At 36.1% G+C, this 26871-nt stretch overlaps 1 long non-coding RNA gene across 1 annotated transcript; it reads left to right on the top strand.

Annotated features, from left to right (window-relative positions):
* The first annotated feature begins 494 nt into the window (after window positions 1-494).
* Window positions 495-25799, top strand: LOC120782018. Its single transcript, XR_005706207.1, has 5 exons — window positions 495-829; window positions 3922-4114; window positions 24472-24561; window positions 24811-24900; window positions 24963-25799. It is a non-coding gene; the product is annotated as an uncharacterized LOC120782018 (long non-coding RNA).
* The last annotated feature ends 1072 nt before the right edge of the window (window positions 25800-26871 follow it).

The following is a 26871-nucleotide window of genomic DNA, read 5'->3' as shown; positions in this document are numbered from 1 at the left end:
CGAAACAGTAGGGACGTAGACGAATTAAGGACAGATAAACAGACAGACCGGCAACCACTGACCACCTTTTGGAAAGCTCATTTCCCACACTAACACGTGTTTGATTGATTGTCGTTTCTTTTAAGTCGTTCGTGAATTATAGCGTCGCAAACGTGGAGCAAAATAAAGAGAAAATACGGCAAATTTTACAGTACTACTACGATAAGGGCAAAAATACATATCAAGCCGCCAATAAAATTTGTGCAGTTTATGGACCCGATACAGTTTCCATTTCCACCGCACAACGATGGTTTCAACGTTTTCGTTCTGGTGTAGAGGTGGTCGAAGATGCGCCACGCTCAGGAAGGCCTGTCGTCGAAAATTGCGATAAAATCGCTGAATTGGTCGAAAGAGACCGGCATAGTAGAAGCCGTAGCATCGGTCAAGAGCTGGGCATGAGTCATCAAAAATTCATTTCAATTTCAATAAACAAAAAAAAAATGCAATAAAAATACCGCAAGACTTTTTTGACAACCCATTATTTTTTATTTTACCTTTAAAGTTATGTGTTTAGGATAATAAATGATATAAATAAAGTGTTATGAAGCGAAATTAAATATTGGTAAAATTTTAATTATTTAAAGTGTTAATTCAACTTAGACGGGCTGCTCTGCCCGGGAAGTAATACTCCTCCCAATGGACTTCAGAGATTGCTCCCACATCTTCCGGAGGTGATCCTTCCGCCAATATTTCGGTTTCATCTATAAAAATACCACGTTTTTGTAATATGTTGTGAAAAATTACACATGTATAAACAAATAATGCAGCTTTTGAGTGTTTATACCGCAATGTAAGTTCCTTTGAAATGCAACGAAAGCGTGATTTTAAAACAACAACAGATAAAGAATTTCCAGCCATTATATATTCAATAACCTACTTCAGGCCGTACATACTCGTATATGGCACAAAATTTAAAATTATTACCCATCATATCCAATAAAATATCTAATTATATAATATAAAGGAAAGGATTTTTCTCAACGCCATCAGAGGTGGTTATTGAAATTACAGGAATATAATTTACCATAAAATGCAGAAATTACTAATTGAAATGTTTGCTCAAGATATAAATTTTAAATTTGTGAAATGCACAAAAAGTGCCTCAGAAATAGAAGAACAAAAGGAATTACATAAGCAAATATCACTTTACCATTCAAAAGAATCTATGCATAGTGGTATAAATGAAACGTATAATTTACTAAAAGATAAAATATATTACCCTAAAATGAACATATTCAACTACTAATAAACAACTGCCAAAAATTCCAACAAGTCAATAAAACCAAAATTTCAATTCAGAAACCCGTGAAAATAAAAATGAAATAGTGCACATTGATATTTTTCATTTCATTAGATAAACTTACATAACACGGGTCAACACAAAATTTGACTATAACTTTAAGGCAGTAAATTTCCATTTGTAGGTCGTAATTAGACGAAAAAAAATATATGCCATGAAAAAGTTTGCTTTTTTAATTAGGAAACCGCTTAATGATATTTTTTAAAATATGTGGTTTTAATTTTTAATTGAAAATGAAATCACTTAAAGAAACATCTTTATTATTTTTATTAAGTTCTACTATCAAAATAACCTACAAAAAAGTAAAAAAATAATTTAAAAGTGCACACTTTTACTTTTTCTTTTATGTTCATAGGTAGTATCTCTTAATAAACCCCAAATATAGTCTCCAATCACGTTTTCATTGTATTGGGCTTGATAACGTTGTTCGAAGCTCATAATGTCCTGGTGAAAACGTTCTCCTTGCTCTTCTGAATCTAGAAACGACTGCTTTGAAACTGTTCCAACTCGCTTTTTGAATACGATCGAGCAACGTTGGAAATTTTTGATAGGCGAAAATCTGTCTGATTTGCGGACCAACAAAAACCTCAGCTTTAACCTTTGCTTCGGGACACTTCGGGAAAATTTTTAAGTATTCAAAAGCTTCTAAGGTTTGATCCAGTTTTTTAACAAATTGTTTCATCAACCCTAAATTAATGTGCAGAGGCGGCATTAACATTCTTTCTGCTTCAATATTTGGCTCAAATTTTACGATTTCTTTTCCGATACAAAGTTCTCTTCTTTCAGGCCACGACCGTTGAGTATAATGCTTAGAATCCGCTCTACTATCCCATAAGCACAAATAAGACAAATACTTTGTAAGTATATCCGCTTTGAAGTCCCATAAAAAATCCCACCATTTTGAAATCTCCAATTAGCTGCCAGTTATACTTGCAATACTTTACAGATTCGAGCAAAATTTTGGATTGGAAGAGATGGAAATTTATTTCCGTTATGTAATACTCGTAAAACAGCTTTTAAACTTTTGGTAGAACTATCGATGAATAAACGCCATTCGCTAGGAACACAAAGTATGCCAATTTTTTCGAACAAACCTTTTATGTCATTGCAAAAACAAAGTCCATCTTCTTTTGTGAAAAATGTTGAGAATGTTCCATGCCTAGTCCGCTGTTCCGCTATATTAACATCATCAAGCAAATTCCACTGTTTTAAGCAAGAACCTAAAAGCTGTGGTTTACTTTTTGGCAAATTTAAATATCTAATCAAATCATTAAAATCTTTTGTAGTGACGAAATGATGTTTTGGTTGTTCTAGTGTCGATAAAATACCTTATCGGAATTACTTTTATGAGAATTAAGATATGAGCTACTTTTTTGCGATAATTTTATCGGTGGCTCAGGTACAGAGCGTGTCAAATCGTGTGAAACTGGAGCAGAAGAAGATTCAAGAACAGGATATTAGATAGGTTTGGCATTTTTACCTCTCGCCTTTTACTCGGATTCACAATGCAAAACGTTAACGTGATCTTTTGGTTCTCGCTAGATTCTTGGTATTGCAAATTTCGTAAACATTTTATTACCTCGATACTAACCGAACATACAGCAACCGAACAATACAGCAAAAAGTCTTGCGGTATTTTCGCAAGTTGGCGCTGAAAGCGCGTAGTTCTAGTTTTATTCGTCGCATCGGGTCATACTATACCTTTTTAGAAAGCTCATTTCACACGCTAACACGTGTTTGATTGATTGTCGTTTCTTTTAAGTCGTTCGTGAATTATAGCGTCGCAAACGTGGAGCAAAATAAAGAGAAAATACGGCAAATTTTACAGTACTACTACGATAAGGGCAAAAATGCATATCAAGCCGCTAATAAAATTTGTGCAGTTTATGGACCCGATACAGTTTCCATTTCCACCGCACAACGATGGTTTCAACGTTTTCGTTCTGGTGTAGAGGTGGTCGAAGATGCGCCACGCTCCGGAAGGCCTGTCGGCGAAAATTGCGATAAAAATCGCTGAATTGGTCGAAAGAGACCGGCATAGTAGCAGCCGTAGCATCGGTCAAGAGCTGGGCATGAGTCATCAAAAATTCATTTCAATTTCAATAAACAAAAAAAAAATTCAATAAAAATACCGCAAGACTTTTTTGACAACCCATTATTTTTTATTTTACCTTTAAAGTTATGTGTTTAGGATAATAAATGATATAAATAAAGTGTTATGAAGCGAAATTAAATATTGGTAAAATTTTAATTATTTAAAGTGTTAATTCAACTTAGACGGGCTGCTCTGCCCGGGAAGTAATACTACTCCCAATGGACTTCAGAGATTGCTCCCACATCTTCCGGAGGTGATCCTTCCGCCAATATTTCGGTTTCATCTATAAAAATACCACGTGTTTGTAATATGTTGTGAAAAATTACCCATGTATAAACAAATAATGCAGCTTTTAAGTGTTTATACCGCAATGTACGTTCCTTTTAAATGCAACGAAAGCGTGATTTTAAAACTCCAAATGCTCTCTCAATCGTGTTTCTTGTTCTCATATGCTTGGTATTGAAATTTTGTTCGTTTTGTGTTTCAGGATTTGTCACCGGTGTAAGAAGCTCCAATGGATATCCTGAGTCACCCAAAAGCCATTTAAAGGCTTCATAAAAATGCTATCTTATAAGCTTTATCTTTCATGGCGAAGTAGTCCAAAGACATGGCAAGAGCCGCGAAATCTTGCATTCACGTGTCGCTTCAACATTAATGCTATAATCCCGTTTTCTATTCAGGTAATTATGCGGTACAACTGTGGTTGACAAGGCTGGTGCAATTACGCTAACATGAGTGCAATCAATTGCTCCAATTACACCCTTCATTCGAACTTTCTTTTTTTGTTTTTTTTTTTTTTCAAAATTATTTTCATTTATTGTATCTGTTTTTTCTTAAAGCCTAACAATAAGCAATAAAATCTTAAATCTACCACTTTTACCATAAATTTTCTATTTTTAAGTAAGATTCCAAGGTTTTATATAATTCTTAAGGTAGAATTTTTTTAATCTTATATATAAAAATGAAACCGTTTTCGTTGTCACGGCATTACGCGTCAATGGCTGAACCGATTTGGCTGATTTTTTTTCGTTGTATTTGTTATTATTAGGAGAAGGTTCTTATGTAAGAAAAAATTACGAAAGTTACCGGAAAACCCCTAAAAACAGCCCTTTTCTTTTTCCAATACAAACGTTTTATTTTGTATATACATACATACGAATGTACATATGTAAGTAAAAATGATAGTTTGTTTGTTAGTAACGCTATCGCACGAGAACGGCGGAACCAATCTTCATGAAATCAGAAGTTGTTCGCTGTGGATCTGGAAAGGGTTAGATATAAAAAAAACCATTTCCTTTTCATAAGGAAAAATCAAAAAATTGGAAATTTCCAAAAAGTGACATTTCATACAATTGTTTTTTGTTTTGTTTTTTAATATTTTGTTTTGTAAATTATTTGAATCTTTCAATTTCGGTCGCTTGCTTTTTTATTCCGGCTATTTAAAAGAAAAATTATTGCAAATTGTTCAGTGAAAACTTTATGTGTAGTTCAAACGAAGTGATCAATTACAGATTAAAATTTGTTACAAAGCAACGAAGACATCGCGCTAATATCGGTCGGCGTTCTTTTTGCCATTAACGTATGACAGCCCAAGACACATGAACTACATGGACTCCCAGGATGCAATGACATATGTGTGGAATTATGGATCGCTGTCAATCAGCAAGCGATCATCACAATAATACAGCAAGACTTTTCAAACAACAGCTACGATATTTGATGGACTTTATCTTGAAGCAACGTATGTAAATACAAGTATGGTGCAGTCAGATGCTGGATGTACTCTGTTGAGTTGCAAAAAAGAGGTTTGCCGCACGCACACATTCTTCTTTGAATGGTGGATGGTGGTTGCACCAGATCAAATTGATGAAATCATTTCTGTGGAAATTCCTCATGCAGAGAAAGATCCATTATTCCACGAAGTGATGAAAACCAATATGGTTCATGGACCTTGCGGACACCACATTCCCACTTGCAATAAATGCACGAAACACTATCCACGTGCTTTTCTTTCGGAAACGCAAACTGGAAATGATGGATATCCACTCTATCGTCGGAGCTCATCAGACGACAATGGCATGACATTTACCAATCAACTTAGAGTAGTGAATATCGAAGTCGACAACATATGGATCGTACCATATTCGCCACTATTGTCTAATTCACATTCAAAACTCATGCCAATGTTTGATATTGTAGTTTGGTGAAATCGACTTTTCCGACTGCTGTGCGTTTCGCAATTCATTTGGAGAATGACCAAAGAGTGTTTTCAACCCAGAGAATACAGTACAGCCAGAAAAAACACTTCTAACAACAAAATTTACATTGACGAGTTTTTTCTCAACTTACGTCAGTAATTCGTTTGTGAGAACATTGCTCTATTTGGAAATGCCTTGATATTATGCATGGAATGCATCGCCGAAGAAATAGGTACGCAGAAAGCAGGGCCAACCAATAGATTGACATCCAGGTGTGTTTTCAACTCATTCCTTAGGACGAATTCACATAATCCACCCGAAAAACTACGATTGCTAATACCTTCGTTTGCTATTGATATTTCCAACGTATTTTCAACGTAAATTCAACTTTCTTTTCATTTCAAAACACATAATTACACGCAGGTCAACGTATGTGGGGTCAGCTAGTCTTATATAAAAGACCTTCGTGCCACACCTTATCAAACGCCTGAGCTACATCCAGAAATATTGCTGAACAGTACTCCTGTGCTCAAATGCTTTCCTTATCTTGTTAGTAATTCTATTTACTTGCTCTATTGTGCCATGTTTCGCACGAAATCAGAATTGATGCATTGTTATTGTGTAATGGTATTGTGGAGGAAAGGAGACATCTTTGATAGTAATACATTTTCAAATACTTTTGAAAGACAGGGTAGAAGACTAACTGGTCTGTATGAAGACGGCAGTGTTAAGTCTTTCCCAGGTTTATATATCGAGATAATCTGCGACTTTTTCCATAAATTGGATAGTATCCGAAACTAAGAATTGCATTGAAGAGCAAAGAGAGCACCTCTACAGCAATAGTTGGTAACTCAATTAGCATTTTTGGAGAAACTTTATCATGTCCCGACGACTTTTTTGAATTAAGTTCTTTGATGATACCAATGAATTCAGAAGGGGAAGTCATAAGAGACTCGAGCGACTCTTTAGCTGTGTTGGGTAAGATTGACAGCTTAAAGTTGTTCTTTGGCAAATTGGGTTGAAATACCTTTTTTAGGTGATTTGAAAAGCAATTTGCCTTTTCCTCGTCACTTCGAGCCCAATTTCCACCCAAGTCTCGTGTAGGCATGTTGGAGTCATTTGGTGGCTTCATGGACTTTTGGGCTTTCCAAAGGGAATTTTCCTTGTTTGAATTTGGACACAGCTTTATATACATTTCGGTGTTCAATTCTTCTTCACGTTTGAGCGCTTTTCTTAATTTACGTACAGCAGCTTTCACTTGAAGCTGAATGGAGGGGGAGCGATTTATCTGCCATTCACGTCTTGCACGTCTTTTTTCATTTACAAGCATTTCTTTTTTAGATTTTTCTGAAACCAAGCGGATTATAGCTTTTGTTTGGTGTTGCTAAGACAGCTGCGCTGGTTATTATATCATTGACTTCTCTTAAGGTTTCATCAAAATCTCTTCCTGTATTTATTTTGTACTCAATATTAATGTGGCTACTGACGTATTTTTTATATTTTAGCCAATTCGTTTTATAAGAAGTTAGACCCGCCTTTGGATTAACGTATATGGGTTGTTCACATATCTTTATTAGTACAGGAGAGTGATCAGAAGATAGACCAGTACATGTATCAGCTGTTATAAGCGATTTATCTATAGTTTTGATTACTGCAAAATCAAATTAATCTAGTATTTTTTTACGAGCACTAGGTAAACTTTTTAAGGTTATTGTGCCTATTTATAACAGTTTGATACAGCTGTCGTCCTTTCGGATTAATAAGACATGAGCCCTAGTACGTGTGTTTTGCCTTGTAATCTCCACCTGCTAGAAATCTTTGACCTAGTGTTCCAAAAAAGTCTTTTAATTCGATTTCTGTAATTTTAAAACGAGGTGGACAGTATAGTATATCCGTAAGGTTTAAGTCAAACTGGTTCCCAAACTTATTTTGTCTACCGCCCACTTTGAGAATAAATATTTTTTCAGCGCCCCCATTTTTTCACCTATTTAAAAACTACAACTTCAAATTAATTATTGTGACCTATGTATGTATACTAACGGAGAATTCTAAACGAAACTTTTACTATAACCAGCAACTTGAAACCTGAGCGCAGTAGGTAACATACAACGGCGCAGGTCTCAAGTTAACTCTTACGGGCTCCACCTGCCAATAAGAATGATTATTGAAACACAACTTTATAGTATTAAAACAGACAATATTTTATTAAAAATAAAACTAAAATAATCGATCCATATGTAAAAACTAATGTGAAGGATGAATCTGATGCTGTTTAATAAGTTTGTTAATATCAGGTTCCAATTTGCTCAAGAACAGTCGCAAGTCGCCACGTTCGGTAACAAGCAAACGATTTCTTAGTAAGCAGTGCTGTCAAGCACTAAATCCACATTCACACAAATATGACGATGGGAATGCTGTCAAGAATCGTTGAACGATTGACCACAATACAGGGTACAATTGCGAGATCGGTTTTTGTAGCCAAAATTCTTGGTAGCCATTTTTGAACTTGATTTTTATTTCCTCGTTTGTTGCCAATTCTATAAGTTCTTCTTCCAGCTAAGGTGACATTGCTGTGTTGACATTTGAAAACAGATCCAACACCCAGTCTGGTATTTCCAAGTTTAAAATGTCCTGGTATCGTTCGGTGAAGTCAATGTGGAGGTTTTCCAAATGTTGGCAGTAGGCAAACAATTCGTCGTTACTGCATGATACTGATAAATTCGGAGAATTGTGAGACTCACGTCTGCCCAGATTCTTTTTGTGTAGAAGCAGTTTCGCTTCGACGTTTTTTGTTTTAATTAAATTTAGGTTATCGCCTTGCAGTTGGAGATTCATGTCGTTGAACAATTTATACAGGTCTGTCATGTAAGCTATATCATTCTTTGATGTTATGAGCTTGTCTTGAAATAGTTTTTCACTTAAGTTTCTAGCAACTAAATGTTGTCTATGAATAACGCAATCTACACCAAGGACATCTGGAATTTTATTTTTTAAGTACGCTATGAAGCCTTTATGGCACCCTGTCGTAGCCGGAGCGCCATCCGTAGCAACTGAAATAATATTTTTCTTCTTCTTTCTCATCGCAAAACTTTTCCAATATATTGAATATGGTTTCGCCTTTTGTATCGGTCTCTAAATTTCTATCAAATAATAGTTCTTCACATTTTTTCTCATCTTTAATAAAACTCAAGTAAGACAATGCTCCATTAGTTGGTAAAGTGGACTCAGCGAGCTGAATTGAGAATTGGCTTGTCCTCAGTTGATTACACAATGATTCTTCAATGTTTTCAGCCATTTCATCAATTCGTCTTTGCACAGAATTATTACTCAAAGGAATTTTTCGGATGATATCTGCGGCAGGTTTATGAAGCACGGTAGTTATTACTTCATCTATTGCAGACAATATTAACTCTTCTCCGATGTTATGTGGTTTGTCTTTGTGAGCAATTAACAAAGATATATATATTTGTTGAGAGTCGAGAGCTCATGTAGTCGTTGTCTAAGAGGCCTCCTAGCTAAATAAAATTACAAATGACCAGGCCTCTACACAACGCCCCCATTTTCTTTCTGGGTCTCTTACCGCCCCCCTTGATACCTGCAGCGTCCACAAGGGGGCGTTATCGCCAACTTTGGGAAACACTGTTCTAGAGCATAGTGGTTAAATCCCGGTATATTGAAATTATTTTTATTTGTTAGATGAGTTTCTGAAATAAGCATTACATCTATATTCTTTTCAGACAGAAATCTGATAATCTCTAATTTATGTTGGTTAACACCGTAAGGATTCCATATACAGACATTTAGTAAGCTCATTTTTTATTTAATAAATTTTGCAGCATTTGATTTTGTGTTTTTATTAAATCTTGGATCATGTTTTGCATAGTAGACATAAATTGTGTCATACACTGTAAGATTTATAATAATAGTTTCTATACCTCCATTTGGAGTATTTTGCGGCAGTTGCATTTGCACAGTGTTGCCTTTCAGCACATTTGCATAGCTTCCTTGCATATTATTATTGTTAGAAGTAATAGGATTTGAACTTTTTTCTGAGGTTGCTATAATTTCATTACGGGGTGTTTGTAACATTTGGTTACGACGTGCTTGAATGCCCTGTGAGAACTTCGATTTCAAATCTTTATATACAGGGCAACCTCTGTAGTTAGCAGTATGATTTCCCCCGCAATTGCTGCATTTTCGTTTCGTTCGTCCGTACGTCCGTCCGTCTGTCTGTATATATACGAACTAGTCCCTCAGTTTTTAAGATATCTTTTTGAAATTTTGCAAACGTCATTTTTTCTTCAAGAAGCTGCTTATTTGTCGGAACGACCGATATCGGACCACTATAACATATAGCTACCATACAAACTGAACGATCGGAATCAAGTTCTTGTATGGAAAACTTTCACATTTGACAATGTATCTTCACCAAATTTGGTATAGATTATTTTCTAAGGCAACAATGTTACCTCCGAAGAAATTGTTCAGATCGGATTACAATAGCAGATAGCTTCCATACAAACTGAACCCATAGTTACTAAAACAAATCCACCTGTGAATAGTATATTAGCTTCGGTGCAGCCGAAGTTAAGGTTTTTTTCGTGTTTATTTAATTCTTCTTTCTTAAGGGTGCATTTGGAAGTGGGATGTAAATCATCACATACCACACAAACACTGCGTAGATTGCAGTATGATTTAGTATGCCCATATTCTTGGCAGTTAGTACATTGTACCGGACCGATTCTTTTATGTAGATCTTCCACAGTTACTCTACGATGCAGCAAATATTTCAAATTACATATGTATTGGATGGGTCTCATTTTTTTTAAGTTGATTCGAATTCGGCAACAATTCAATTTTAAACATCGGCAGTGGTAATTTGTTTCTATTAAATATATTTACAACTGTTTTAATTCCAAAACCACATTCTTCCAATGCTTCTTTGACTTCACTAGAGTCTACGGCGGACTCTATACCCTAGATTACGACAACTAGGCCCTTAGAGCTCTTCAGTTGATACGAATAATAATTTTTGTTTTTATTTGACAAAAATTTAACTATGTCGATAAAACTTTTTTCAATGAAGGACTGAATTTTTGTTTCATCTATATTGCCTTTTTTCAAAGGCACTATATGGAAATTGTTAGTACCTACAATTTTACTTAATTCAGTAACGAGAGCATTGCTGCTACATTCGCGCAAATATATTGGAGGTGGTTTGGCATTAACGACTGTGTGTGTGTGCTTAGTAAGGCAAACCTATTGCCATTTAAAACATCCGGTTTATTCTTAATTGGTGTACCGCCTTGAAATTTCTTGGGATTGACCGCTGACTTTGAAGGACTTAATTTCCTTTTTATGTTAATGTAGCGGTCAATGCCAGTTTGTACAGACTGGCCTTTTTTTATTGGTACATTCTCACCTTGCTTTATGTTGTTCTTCGCTGCCTGCGTACTTTCTGGTACCTGCTTAGTTGTTGGTATGATCACGTTTGCTGCTGGCCGTTGTTGATTGCCGTTCTCTTCTGCTTTTGCTTTTTGAAAGCTCTGCTTATGGTGCTGCTCAGTTGGTCGCTGCGATGACTCATCCTTCTCACCGTTGCCTTGTTTATTGGTAGGAGCTGAACTCGCAGGCTCGACAAAGCTGAAGTAGGCATTCAGAGAATGCCTACGGCCTTGTTGGTGGGGCTGCGCTGCGCTCATGCTTTTGTATTTTTGGAACGAAGTTCCTTACGGCAGGCTTGCAGAAGATAGAGATTTTGCTGCGGGAGCTAACTGAAAAAAAGTGATAGTAAAACCGTAAGAAAAAACCCGTAAGAGTGAGTGAGTGAAGTGCGGAACACATAGAGCGCGACAGACTGCAAACTACATCTGTCAAATATTAAAATATAGACGTTCTTATGGACACTGTTATTTTGACAGCTGCATGACTACACGACTGCAGGCCGACAGTTGTCGTTCCCGCTAACTTGAATATTTCCTATATTTGCCAACGGCGATAGGACGACAGTAGAGTTGACAGTAGAATGGAAGATAGAAAGAGGAGGTAGAGTGGTGTTGCCACTAATATGTAAAATGTAAAATTATTCACAGCTCTAACAAACTTGACGTTATTTTACAAATAAAAGCATAAAATAGCTATATTATAGCTCTATTATATCATTTGTAATAACAATAGATAATTTAAAACAAAAAAAAATATTTACCAATTTTTACTTATTTTTTGCATAAAAAATTTCACTTTGAACAAAATATTAAAATTTCATTGAAGTGAAAGGTATTAGTATGGCCACAACGATATTGTGTACATGCAAAATAGACAGCTGTGTTGTCTTGTGTACATGCCGGCCATTGTTATGTTGCTGCCTTCTTACGAATGTTCATGTAGTAAGATGCACAAAGCCATTTTCAGCTCACTGTCGTGAATAAGCTTTAGAGCCTTGAATGTGTCATTGTGTTGTCATATTCTTTCAATTCGTTTTCCTTAAAAAGCGAGTAGTGCATAATACCTTTCTCTCTCTCCCTCTTTATTTCGTTCTTTCATTTCTTCTCTCTCTATTACCACTCCATCCTGCCAATGCATAGTCATGAATTCATGGACAAGCACGTGGCATTATAAACATATTTCACTCGTGAGAATTTTAAATCGTAAAAAAGTACCATTTATAAATTATAAATAAATATAGTGACAATGGAAGGTGAACAGATAAGTGATGATGATAGTGGAAAATTATTTAGTAGAAAACAATTAAATACGTAAGTATATATATATATGTTATTATTAATTTATTATTAATAATTCTATTTTTCTATTTATTTATTTATATTTTTCAATCATTTTCAGAACCGCAAAACCATCAGATACGAATGCAGAATTTCAAAAGGCATATAGGGAACGCCAAAAAATTAAGAAAATTGAAAATAAACGAGAAAGGTACAATACAAAATTATCGATGTGTATGTATGCATACGAGGGTGCTCCTTTTTTTTTGAATTTTATTTTTAGCCTCATCTACGAAAAAGTATTATTGTAATTACAAAATAATTTCTGAATTTAGAGGAATAATTCGTGTGTGGAAGGGAAAAGATAAATTCAAAGAAAAGAAGCACTCAAACATATACATATGTTGGAAATATATATATACGTGGCAACACTTCCCATCACTATTTTCCGTTATCCTTATCTCTTTTGCATACTACTTTGTAAACCTTTCTTATACTCGCTTCATTTCAGTCTATCACAATAAATCAAACAAACAGGTTATGGGCCCAGGGCATTGCTGTATATCGACATTCGCGAATTTGAAATTGTGTGTTAGACTTGTGCGCTCGCGTTGTTGTGTGTTAATATAGCGAGACTGTGTGTCGGTATTTAAATTCGTAAACGCTAATAATTATACTGTCCCTCGGTGTAATATAGTTTAAAAGACAATGAGCTCGTTTTTCCAAATAGAAAAATTGGACGATTCCAATTACGCGTCGTGGTCGGTGCAAATGAAAAGTGTTCTTGTACACTCCGATCTGTGGGGCGTTGTGTGTGCCGTGAGGTCAAATCAGACACTATGACGATTGCGGAAAAAGCGGTATGCGATATTAAAAATGAAAAAGCATTGGCTTCAATTTTACTTTGTGTAAAACCGTCACAAATAAACCATGTGAAGCATTTGACAAGCGCATTGGTAGCATGGAAGAAGTTCCGCGAAATACATCAGCCAAAAGGGCCTGCGCGAAAGATTTTATTGTTTAAAAAACTATTACATCTAAATATGCTTGAAGGGAGTGCTATTGGAAATCATATAAACGGATTTTGTGGAATTCGCGAGAGTCTCTCTGAAGTAGAAGTTGAACTTCCAGAGGAAATATTAGTGATAATTTTATTATCAAGTTTGCCGGCGCAATATGAAAATTTTGTTGTTGCAATGGAAACACGGGACGCATTACCATCATTTAATGCGTTAAAAGTGAAATTACTGGAAGAGGGTGCGCGGCAATGTGCAATTGAAGAAAAACAAGATAAAAGTACAGAAGTGCTAATGCAAGCTAAGACATGCGTATCTAGTAATTTCCAGAACAAAAACAAAGCAAGTGTAGCAAACGGTTTAGAAAACAACAACAAGAACAGTAAAAATGCCAAGTGTTTCAATTGCGGTCGGCGTGGACATTTCGCAGCAGCATGTAGACAGCCGAAAAAGTGTGAGTGCAAGCAAGAAAGCAACAGGGTTGAAAGGTCTTGTTTTATGATGCATACAAAAACGAATAACGGAAACGTGTCGGCGACGCATACTTGGTGCGTGGATAGCGGTGCAACTTCGCATTTGTGTTGCGATCGCAGCTTGTTTTCAAAATATACGAACGCTAGTGAAGAAAATTTGGTTAGCTGGTGGACAGTGTATTGACGCAGTAGGCCGTGGCGACGTTGACGTCGGCGGTACACTGATTACATTGAAAAATGTTTTGTATGTACCAGCATTACAATATAACTTTGTGTCTGTGAGCAAAGCAGTAGAAAGCGGGAATACAGTTTCGTTTGAGCGTGATTGCGTCGAAATTAAAAATAACAAAAATTGCGTGTTATTGAAAGCGTTGAAGGACAATGGACTTTTTATATACAAGAGCGATCATAACAAATGTTTAAGCACAGTTACACAAAATGATACAGAAAGAAATGCGTTTAAGTGGCATAATCGGTTTGGACACGTAAATTTTAATTGTTTAAAGGACATGTCAAGCAACCAATCAGTGTTTGGGTTAAAGATTGGTAAAGTGCCGAATGAAATAGTATGTAAGACATGCGCAAAAGCAAAAATAAATGTGAAACCCTTTCCTCAAGTTTCAGAAAAGTCTGCAAAACAGTTACTTTCTGTAGTGCATAGTGACGTTTGTGGTCCAATAAATTGCACATCAATTGGTGGTTCACGATATTATGCTACATTCATTGATGACAAATCGCGATACATGAGTGTATATTTTTTAAAAACGAAAGATGGTGTTTTTGAGGCATTTAAAGAATACAAGGCTATGGCAGAAAAGCAAACCGGATGTAAAATTAAAAACTTGAGTAGCGATAACGGTCGCGAATATATATCAAATGTGTTTGATTCTTATTTAAAATAAAACGGTATAATGAGACAATTAACAGTGCCTTATACTCCACAGCAAAACGGTGTAGCGGAACGTGCAAATAGGACATTGGTAGAAATGGCTAGAGCAATGTTAGATTATGCGAAAATTGGCGAGCATTTTTGGGCAGAGGCAGTGAAAACAGCTGCATATATACGTAATCGAACAGTGACAAAAATTCTCGTGAACAAAACGCCACATGAATTGTGGGTGGGTACGAAACCCAGTGTATTGCATTTTAAAATTTTCGGTTCGACGGCAGTGGCTCTCGATAAAAAACAATCAAAAAAGTTTCACACTAAAGGTAAAGAGTGCATTATGATCGGTTATTCAGAAATAAGTAAGGGTTATCGTCTGTATGATCAAGAAAGCAGAAAAGTTTTTGTCAGCCGCGATGTCATCTTCATCGAAAAGCCTAATGACACTCAACAGGCAGATACGAAACTCATCGAATTTGACGAAGGTGAACTGCAGGGCATCGTGTTGCCCACAGTGCAGTTACATAGTAAAAACAACGATGGCGAAGTAGCAGATACTCAAGTGGTAAACAGCGAAGGTGTAGAAAGTGACCAAAGTGACGACGACACCAATAATGTACGTGATGCAGTAGCGATTGGTCGAGGTAGGCCAAAATTGTTGCATACTGGCAAAAGAGGACGTCCGCGAAAACAATACAATGAACTCCATTTAATGTGTGATGAGTCAGTAGGGACACCAAACAGTGTTGCAGAGGCGTTGAATAGCGATCATTCTACTGAATGGAAGGCCGCGATGGAGAAGGAGTATGCAGCACTCGTAAAAAATGACACGTGGATACTTGCTGATTTGCCACAAGGTCAAAAGGTGGTTGGATGCAAGTGGGTATATACTGTTAAACGTGACAAATTCGGCGACATTAAGCAATTTAAGGCGCGATTGGTAGCCAAGGGTTGCAGTCAGCGATACGGCGTAAATTATTTTGAGACATTTTCTCCAGTCGTCAGATACGCAAACATTCGAATGGTAATCGCATTGGCGGTTGAACATAATTTGTACTTACACCAAATTGACGTATCATCAGCGTATCTCAACAGTGAATTGCATGACGAGGTTTATATGCAGCAACCAGAGTTTTTCATCGATAGAAGATATCCAGATCGCGTATTGAAACTAAAGAAGTCTTTATACGGTTTAAAGCAAAGCGGTCGTGAATGGAATGCGAAATTAGATTCTGTTCTTCAAGATATGGGATTTAAGCCATGTCCCAGCGAGTCATGCATTTATGTAAGAAATTCGAAAAATGTAACGAATTTAATTGCAGTGTACGTAGATGATTTAATCATTGCGAGTTCGAATAAGTCTGAACTAATCCAGATCAAAGCCGACATAGCAAGCAAGTTTGACATCGTTGACGGTGGTCAGTTAACGCATTTCTTGGGCATGGAAATAGGGCGTTGCGGTGAAACGGGAAGTTTGACATTGTGTCAAAAGCAGTACATTTTAAGGTTGCTTAAAGAGTACAATATGGAAGATTGTAGAGATGCTACAACTCCATTGGATGCTGGGTTTAAGGTTCATTGCAGTAACGAAATGTGCAAGAAGGTCGATAAAGTACAGTATCAATCAATAGTAGGCGCGCTAATGTATTTAGCAATATCAACTCGTCCTGACATCATCCATTCAGTTAGCAAATTATCTCAGCGTAATGCAGATCCACATATAGAGCATGAAGCTGGAGTAAAGCATTTACTACGGTATTTGAAGAAGACAGCGGATTTTAAATTACACTACGTAAAAACTGGCAAAGATATTGAGGGCTTTGCAGATGCTGATTGGGGTAGTGATCCAACTGACCGCAAGTCCTATACGGGGTATGCTTTCGTAGCAGCTGGTGGTGTATTCTCTTGGGAATCTAAGAAACAGAGCGTCGTAGCTCTAAGTAGTACAGAAGCCGAGTATATAGCATTATCTGCGGCAGCAAAAGAAGCAGCGTACATAACCAAACTTCTAAAAGAAATGGGTTTTGGCAAGAGCAGACCTATGGTAATAAATAACGATAATCTGAGTTCCCAAAGTCTGGTGAGGAATCCAATTTATCATGCACGGAGCAAGCACATTGACATCAAATTTCATCATATCCGGCAAATGTACATTAACAATGAAATAAGATTTAAATTATATTTCAACAAACAATATGATGTCAGATATGTTAACTAAAAATTTACAAAAGTTAAGGCATTTACAATTCTCAAAAGAGATGGGTATATATTAATAGATATAAGTAAATAATTTTTGTAAAGTGTTGAGAAGGAGTGTTGGAAATATATATATACGTGGCAACACTTCCCATCACTATTTTCCGTTATCCTCATCTCTTTTGCATACTACTTTGTAAACCTTTCTTATACTCGCTTCATTTCAGTCTATCACAATAAATAAAACAAACAACATATGTATATAGAACTTTTTTTTTTTGTTAATTTAAATTAAACCAAAAATCTATTTTCAATCGTTTTCAGAACCGCAAAACCACCAAATACGAATGCAGAATTTCAAAAGGCATGTAGGGTACGCCAAAAAATTAAGAAAATTTAAAATAAACGAGAAAGGTACAATACAAAATTATCGATGTGTATGTATGCATACGAGGGTGCTCCTTTTTTTTGAATTTTATTTTTAGCCTCATCTAGGAAAAAGTATTATTGTAATTACAAAATAATTTCTGAATTTAGAGGAATAATTCGTGTGTGGAAAGAAAAATATAAATTCAAAGAAAAGAAGCATCAAACATATATGTATATAGAAATTTTTTTTTGTTAATTTAAATTAAACCAAAAGTCTATTTTCAATCATTTTCAGAACCGCAAAACCACCAAATATGAATGCAGAATTTCAAAAGGTATATAGGGAACGCCAGAAAATTAAGAAAGTTGAAAATAAACGAGAAAGGTACAATACAAAATTATCGATGTGTTTGTATGCATACTAGGGTGCTCCTTTTTTTAAATTTTATTTTTAGCCTCATCTACGAAAAAGTATTATTGTAATTACAAAATAATTTCTGAATTTAGAGGAATAATTCGTGTGTGGAAGGGAAAAGATAAATTCAAAGAAAAGAAGCACTCAAACATATATATACATATACAGAATTTCTTTTTTTTTTTGTTAATTTAAATTAAACCAAAACTCTATTTTCAATCATTTTCAGAACCGCAAAACCACCAAATACGAATGCAGAATTTCAAAAGGTATATAGGGAACGCCAGAAAATTAAGAAAGTTGAAAATAAACGAGAAAGGTACAATACAAAATTATCGATGTGTATGTATGTGGGATTGCAACCATGACCTGCGCACGCATGCAACTCTAAACGTACACCCTGACTGAACAGACTCAACGATTAATGACCTGACCTGCGCACGCATGCAACCCTAAACATACACCCTGAATGAACGAACTCAACGAATAGCAATGAACGCCGACAGCGACAGTTAAAAAGACTTTACTTGATTTTGAAACTCCATACTGTGCGGACGCATTGGTCACCAAACCAATTTTGTACTGAGTATTTGAATCTACGTTTTTCAACAAATGTATTAATAAATCCCTTTTTATATAATAAAACAAAATAAAGCGTTTCATTTTTAAAAGAACAAATCCCCACGAAGTGGTGTCAGAAGTGGGATGCAAATCCCTTCGCGTGTGGAAGTGGCAAAAGTGTCGAAAAGCAGTAAAAGTGCCGGAAAGTGGCAGAAGTGTCGTGGCAAAAGTGCCGATTAATCCGAAATTTGAACTTTGTGTAAACTGTGAAGAAACTGTTCGAGTGGACGTGGAGCGATCTTGGTTCTACCGTTTTTTTCCTCCAAACAAAGAAAACGTTCTAGAAACTGGCAAAAGTGTCGTGGCAGAAGTGTCGGCTAGCAAAAGTGCTGAAAGTGTAAAATTTAAAAACAAAAGGTGACTTTGCGTAGGAGTTAAATTTCGTGAAACGCAGTTAAGTACTGAAATAAAGTGGTATCGGCAAATTTGGATTACAGTAAGGCGGTGTGAAAAAACTGTGAAATTGCCTATTTCTTGTGGCACATAACGTTTTAAGAAAAGAAACTGTACGTGTGGAGTGGCGTCACTACTCAGTCATGTTAAAAGATCCGTTAGGACGCTAACGAAAATCAACAGTAAATTCAAGAAAGACGCTGTCGTCAAACGGTGTCGTGCGGTAGCTGAAGAGAGCAGCGAGTATATACTCTCACAACGAGTAGAGTATATCGACATAGTGTTGAGTTATATTTGTGAAGCATACAAAGAAAAAAGAGTTCAGTTGGTAACTATTGAGAAGTTGTGCGGACTAACGCTGTGGTTATGCGTTAGTGGTCAAAGCTGATTTTACAGTACAGTGCTGTGTATATGCGCTGGTGGTGATTTAAGATCAGCGCATGATAACTATTGACAAGTTGTTCGGACTAGCGCAGTGATGATGCGTTAGTGGTAAAAACTGATGTTGTTGTTTAGCGCAGTGTATATGCGTTGATGGTGATTTAAGTGTGGCGGTTGAGAGCAGCGTAATAGCGGCGTGTTATTGATACCTGATTGACAGTCCAGAGAAAATTGTAAGCAGAGAAGCAGTGGTCGAAGCGTTCAGCGATTGGATACAGTAGCAGTAAGAATAAATATATTTATACATAAGCAGAAGACAGGTATGAGTTAAGCAATTTAAAGAAAGAATGTGTATTAAAAATTGTCAAAAAAGAAGCGTTTTATAAAGTACAGAGCAATATATAATATTTTGTCAACATAAAAATACCGAAATTAATATTGTATATTTTGGAAAACATAACCCATTTGTACTATTACATTTAAGTATATAAAAAAAAAACCAATAAGAATTTTAATCAACTTATAAATCAAATTATAAACTTCAGAAAAATCTAACTAAGTTGTCAGAATATTAATTGTAAAACTGAATTGGATTGAACTTAAATTTAATTCACAAGCATTAATTCATTATTCAAGTTATAATAAAGGCCAAAATTTGTGAACGTATATTTTAAAGTTTACTTTTACTTTTACTTATTATATATTAAATATCTAATTTGTATTCTGAATTATATACCAATTACATTTGATAACAGTTGACATGGACAGGCAACAGATTTTTTTATTGACAGTGAACGGTTTGAAGGAAAAATTGTTGGCACTGGGTTTATCGACAAATGGCCGTAAAGCTACATTACAGGACCGACTTTGTGAACATTTTGGACTGACTGTAGATGCTGAAGAGGATAGCTCAGACAGTGAAACTAGGTCGGTGCAAAACAACATGATGTCGGCGATGGGGTCCGGGTCTCCGGTCTTTACTCTACGCGATCTCGAGGAATCTCTTACAACTTTTAGTGGTACGGGGCAACACCCAGTCGAGGAGTGGCTCGATGATTTTGAATCAAATGCCATGGCAGTTCGTTGGGGAGATTTACAAAAGTTTATATACGGGAAACAATTATTGAAGGGTGCCGCGAAAATTTTCGTTCGTAGTCAGCGGCACATAACTAGTTGGAGTGCACTTAAACAATGTTTGCAAAAAGAATTTGGATTAGTACCATCGTCAATTGAAAGACCATCGGGCACTTAGGAATCGGCGAAAGCGCCCAAATGAAGATTATCGCGAGTATCTTTATAGCCTTATGGACTTAGGTAGGCCAATAAAGCTAGACGAAAAAAGTGTCATCGAATATTTTGTAGAGGAAATCCCAGATTCCAGACCAAACAAAGCTAACTTGTATCAGGCTAGGTCGATAGAAGAATTAAAAGGTCAGATCCTTGTTTATGAAAAAGTTCGCTCGGGGCGTCAACCCAATGTGAGTACATTTCAAAACAAGCGCGAAGACGATAATTCTGTCACCAAAGTTTATGGACCCAATAGGGAAATTTGTTATAGGTGTGGAGAAGCGGGTCATTTGGCGAATACCTGCAAACAGCAACGATTATCAAAGTGTTTTGGGTGTAATCAGTCAGGGCATCGTATTGCAGAGTGCCCAAAGAAGAGAACGGAGGTAAAAAGCGAGGGTGCAAGGGTAAATATGCTGGAAATGATGCGTATGGCGTTCCTTGGCAGTGTAGTTTACAAAGAATTAACTATTAACGGGTTTACGTTCACAGCATTGCTGGACACTGGTTGCGATCTATGCCTCATGCGTTACGATGTGTTGATGAAGTTAGGAAGGATTGATTTGCCCAATGATATAAATCACCTTCGTGGAATAGGAAATAGTATACTTACAACTATTGGCAGTTTCATAATCAAAGTCAGCGTAGATGGAGTCAAAGTGGATATCAGTTTCCATGTTGTGCGTGAAGGCGACCTTATTTACGAGGCAATAATCGGGAATAGTGTATTAAAGCAGGTTGACTTTGTTATAAAAGAAGGCGGGGTAGAATTTAGAGCAAAGGTACAGGAAACGAATGTTCAAAACCCCATAATAGAGGAAAGTGAAGGTAAAATAGAAGTTCTTAATGAGTTTGAAGATATTATGGCCGCAGAAGTAATGTCAGGAAAAACTTTACAGGTAGATCTGTCGCATCTCAGGGGAGAGCAAGAAAAGACAATAGAAGCCATTGTCTGTGATTACTCGCCCAGTAAGCAGCACGATTCCCCAGTTTCTATGAAAATTTGTTTAACGGATGATACTCCGGTATTCCAAGGGCCCAGATGAATGTCCTACTCCGATAAGTGCATTGTCGATAAACAGATTGCAGAATGGATGGAGCAAGGCATAATCCAATCTAGCGTCTCCGAGTATGCATCGCCGATCGTATTGGTGGGGAAAAAAGACGGAACCAAACGTCTGTGTTGCGACTACCGACGTTTGAACGAAAAAATTATGAGGGATTATTTTCCAATGCCACTCATAGATGACGTTATCGAGAGATTACAAAGCGCAAAAGTATTTACAACATTAGATTTACGGAATGGGTTTTTCCATGTGCCGATAGAGGCAGGTTCGCGGAAATATACGTCATTCGTGACCCATCAAGGTCAATACGAGTTCATTTACGTTCCTTTTGGTATTTCCAATTCTCCAGCAGTGTTCACTCGATACATTTTCGCAGTGTTTCGAGACTTGGTGAAGGATGGCATCGTGGTGACTTACATGGATGATCTTATAATTCCTTCTATTAGTTATGACGAGGGTATACATAAGTTGAAAGCTGTTTTGAACAGGGCGGCATGTTATAACATAAGGATTAAGTGGGAGAAATGCCAGTTCCTGAAGACGACCGTTGATTTTCTGGGGTACATTATAGAGGGTGGTACAATAAGGCCATCAGAAGCAAAAACGCAGGCAGTAAGGAATTTTCCGATACCTATGGATAATAAAGCGGTGCAAAGATTCTTAGGGCTTACTTCTTATTTTCGCCGTTTCATAGAAGTGTATGCAGTAGTCGCTAAACCACTGTCTGACCTATTGCGTAAGGATGTAGCTTTTGTGTTTGGGATCGAACAGCAAGCCTCGCTGCAGCAATTAAAGGCAGCTCTAGCTAGTTCACCAGTGTTACGGTTGTACAATCCGAAGGCTCTAACTGAAGTGCATACGGATGCCTCAATACATGGATATGGTGGTGTACTCTTGCAAAAGGACAGCGAAGATTTGCATTTTCACCCAATCCAGTACATGAGTCGGAAGACAAAGCCAGCAGAAGAAAAGTACCATTCGTATGAGTTAGAGGTGCTAGCGATTGTTGAAGCACTTAAGAAGTGGAGAGTATATCTTTTAGGATTGCATTTCAGAATCGTTACTGATTGCAACGCGTTCGCAATGACCATGAAAAAGAAGGATATTCCGCTAAGAGTGTCTCCGTGGGCGTTGCTATTACAAGATTTTGACTATGAAATAGAACACCGAAATGGCTCCAAGATGCGCTACGCAGAGTAGCGTGTCTTATGTTGGAAGATTCTTTGCTGCATAGGCTGAGGCAAGCTCAGCAACAGGACGAATGGATTCGGGCAGTGTGCAAAGTCTTAGAAGCGACTGAATACGAAGATTTCTACTTGAAGCATGGGCTACTACACAAGGATCCAATAAGAGAGCTTATAGTAGTTCCATCGCTGATGGAAGATGAAATAATTCGGACGGCACTTAAGCAGGGACACTTCTCTGCAAATAAGACGCAGTTAGCAATTCAAAAGACATTTTTTATTCCTCAGTTAGGCCCAAAAGTAATTAGAATTGTAAAGAGTTGTATCGAATGCATCATGACAGATTCAAAGATAGGAAGGAAAGATGGTTTATTAAATCCAATACCTAAGGAAGATCAGCCATTAAGCACTTTTCACTTAGATCATGTCGGTCCCATGGAACAAACAAAGAAGGCGTATAACTGTATTCTTGTTGCGGTAGATGCTTTTTCAAAGTTTGTGTGGTTGTACCCGGTTAAAAACACTGGAGCCGAGGCAGTCGTTGATCGACTCGAGAAACAAGCCGCTGTTTTCGGTAATCCACGGCGTATTATAACTGATAGAGGTGCTACGTTCACGGGAAATCTCTTTAAAGATTATTGTACTAGGGAAGGTATAGAGCATTTGGTAATAGCCACAGGTATTCCTCGGGGCAATGGACAAGTTGAACGAATGCACCAAATTGTAGTACCGATGATTTCAAAGATGTGCCGAGAAGAGCCTGGGAATTGGTATAGACACGTAAATAGGGCACAACAAATTATTAACAATACACCAACGCGTAGTACCAAGTTTTCTCCATTTAAAGTTTTAAGTGGCATAGAGATGAGAATTTCGGGTACGACAGAAGTAAATGAGTTGATAGAAAACGCCGCCTTGAATGAATTAGATTCAGACCGACAAGTGACGAGGGATCAGGCCAAACAAAATATTGCATTGATACAAAAGGAAAACAAACAAAATTTTAACAGCAAAAGGAAGGAATCAACAAAGTACAGAATGGACGAATTAGTCGCCATTAAGCGAACTCAGTATGGGAGCGGGCTTAGGTTAAGGCCTAAATATTTTGGTCCATATAAGATTTCGAAGGTTTTAGGACGCGATAGGTATGAGGTCGAGAAGGTAGGCGAGGGTGAGGGTCCTGGTTACACGACCACCATCGCCGAATTCATGAAGAGGTGGAGACCTTCGTTCGGGGCGAACGAATAGGTCAGGAAGGCCAAATGTGGGATTGTAACCATGACCTGCGCACGCATGCAACTCTAAACGTACACCCTGACTGAACAGACTCAACGAATAATGACCTGACCTGCGCACGCATGCAACCCTAAACATACACCCTGAATGAACGAACTCAACGAATAGCAATGAGCGCCGACAGCGACTGTTAAAAAGACTTTACTTGATTTTGAAACTCCATACTGTGCGGACGCATTGGTCACCAAACCAATTTTGTACTGAGTATTTAAATCTACGTTTTTCAACAAGTGTATTAATAAATCCTTTTTTATATAATAAAACAAAATAAAGCGTTTCATTTTTAAAAGAACAAATCCCCACATGTATGCATACGAGGGTGCTCCTTTTTTTTGAATTTTATTTTTAGCCTCATCTAGGAAAAAATAATATTGTAATTACAAAATAATTTCTGAATTTAGAGGAATAATTCGTGTGTGGAAAGAATAATATAAATTCAAAGAAAAGAAGCACTCAAACATATACATACGTAGAATTTATTTTTTTTTTGTTAATTTGAATTAAACCAAAAATTTATTTTCAATCGTTTTCAGAACCGCAAAACCACCAAATATGAATTCAGAATTTCAAAAGGCATGTAGGGTACGCCAAAAAATTAAGAAAATTTAAAATAAACGAGAAAGGTACAATACAAAATTATCGATGTGTATGTATGCATACGAGGGTGCTCCTTTTTTTTGAATTCTATTTTTAGCCTCATCTAGGAAAAAGTATTATTGTAATTACAAAATCATTTCTGAATTTAGAGGAATAATTCGTGTGTGGAGGGAAAAATATAAATTCAAAGAAAAGAAGCATCAAACATATATGTATATAGAATTTTTTTTTGTTGATTTAAATTAAACCAAAAGTCTATTTTCAATCATTTTCAGAACCGCAAAACCACCAAATACGAATGCAGAATTTCAAAAGGCATATAGGGAACGCCAAAAAATTAAGAAAATTGAAAGTAAACGAGAAAGGTACAATACAAAATTATCATTTTATCATTTGAAACATTACGTTTGTACAGATCACTTTTTAGATATGTTAAAGTATTAATCATCGATGAAATAAGCATGATTAGTGCAGAGCTATTAGGCAAAATTGACATGCGTTTAAAACAGATTACCGGAAGAGGTAAAGCTGACTTTGGTGGCATAGATGTGATTTTAATTGGGGATTTACGACAAGCACCACCAGTAAGGGCAACAGCCATATATAATCCAGTTAAAACAAATATTTTTGGACCTTATTTGTGGAGAACATTAAAATTTTATCAACTGACTGAAGTAGTGAGACAGACTAATGTTCAATTTTCGAATATTCTAACTAAGATAGGCAACGGAGATCCATTGGATGAGGATGAATTTCAAATTATTGAATCCAGATTTTTTACCAAAGAAGATGCCGAAAGATTGTGTCCTCATGGAGTTCGTTTGTTTCATGAAAACGTTCGTGTTGACGCTTACAACAATTATGTTTTGCAAAAATTTGAAGAAAAAATAATTTCGACAGCTGACGATGTGATCACTGGTCCAAAAAGTCGTGAACAAGAGACTAATTGTCGTCAGAAACTGCATAAAAAGAATCTCAATGAAGTTGGTGGGTTACCGTATCAAATTACTTTTGTTAAATCTATGTATTACCTTATAACCACTAACATCGATGTAACTGATGGCTTATGTAAAATCAGAACCACTAAGAACATTTCTTTTAGAAAAATTTAAATTACTTATAAATAACAATCCAAAAGAATCGACAACGAGATACGGTACTACTATTGATGCTGTTTTTTCGAGGTATTTGCATAAAATAGAATCACAAACATATGTATCATATTTTAGTTACCACAAGCCAATAATTTCAGCAATAGAATTCAATGACGAAACTGATTAATAAGTATTACTTATAATAATAATATTAATAATAAACCTTTTTTGTAATTTGCAATTATTTCTATCTTTTTGTAATTTGCAATTATTTCTATTTTTCCTATGTAATTTTATGGTGTCAAACAAAAATAAAGAGATATATTTTTTTGTTATTTTAGTGTTTTATTTAGATATAATTTGAATTATTTTTTTATTTTACGTAATTCATTATTTCTTAAAATACTAAATTTTCTTAATACTTATCTGTACTTTTTTTTGTTTTATTTCCCACTTATTATTTGTTATTTTATTACGTTTATTGTTTGTAAACAGTTTATGATTTTTTATGTTTTGATTTGCACTTTCGGCGTTATTGGCTAACGCTTGCACTTAATGCACTTTTTTAATATTTGTTTATTTTGTTTTATTTTTATTTTTGTTTTTTTTTCGAAAGTTTCTACGGAGCGCTTGAAAACACGTCCGTGTAGATTGAAAGCTCGAACGAACGGAATTTTCGAATAGAATCTGGAATAAAATTGTTGTAGAGCGATTTATTTTCTTTCAAATTGGACTACAATTCACTCAGTCTTAACTCTATTGTTTTCTTCAACAGAATACACCAATCCACCACCAATTTAGAAATTTGTTCAATGCTACGGGAAACGCTGGATTGGCTCATCAATGAAAAATATCAATTTCCAACGCAACACTGGTAGGAGCCATTGCTTAATAAATAAAGAAAATATATATGAAATAAAATAGAGAAATATGATTGCATGAAAGCATACTGTTCCTTTAAAGATAAAATTTAACTCACCCGAAGTTCAAACAGAATCGTGGTTTGCTGTTGATCATATGGCTTCAGTTGTTGGATGAGGTCCCAGCACAAAGATTTTGGAAGTCGGAAAACTTCCCAAACGTAGTTTGCTGATATAAAAAGGGATCTTATTTGTTACACGAAATAGCCAGATTGTGCTTACGGGTGTAGCTAGAAGATAAGCACTTTGGTATCCATTATTGCAAAAATACAACTAAATTAAAAATTTCTTGTTCAGTAACAACTATCAGAATATTACCATC

This window comes from Bactrocera tryoni, unplaced genomic scaffold (assembly GCF_016617805.1).
Source record: "Bactrocera tryoni isolate S06 unplaced genomic scaffold, CSIRO_BtryS06_freeze2 scaffold_9, whole genome shotgun sequence".
Taxonomy (NCBI): domain Eukaryota; kingdom Metazoa; phylum Arthropoda; class Insecta; order Diptera; family Tephritidae; genus Bactrocera; species Bactrocera tryoni.
This window is presented reverse-complemented; position numbering and strand designations above follow the sequence as displayed.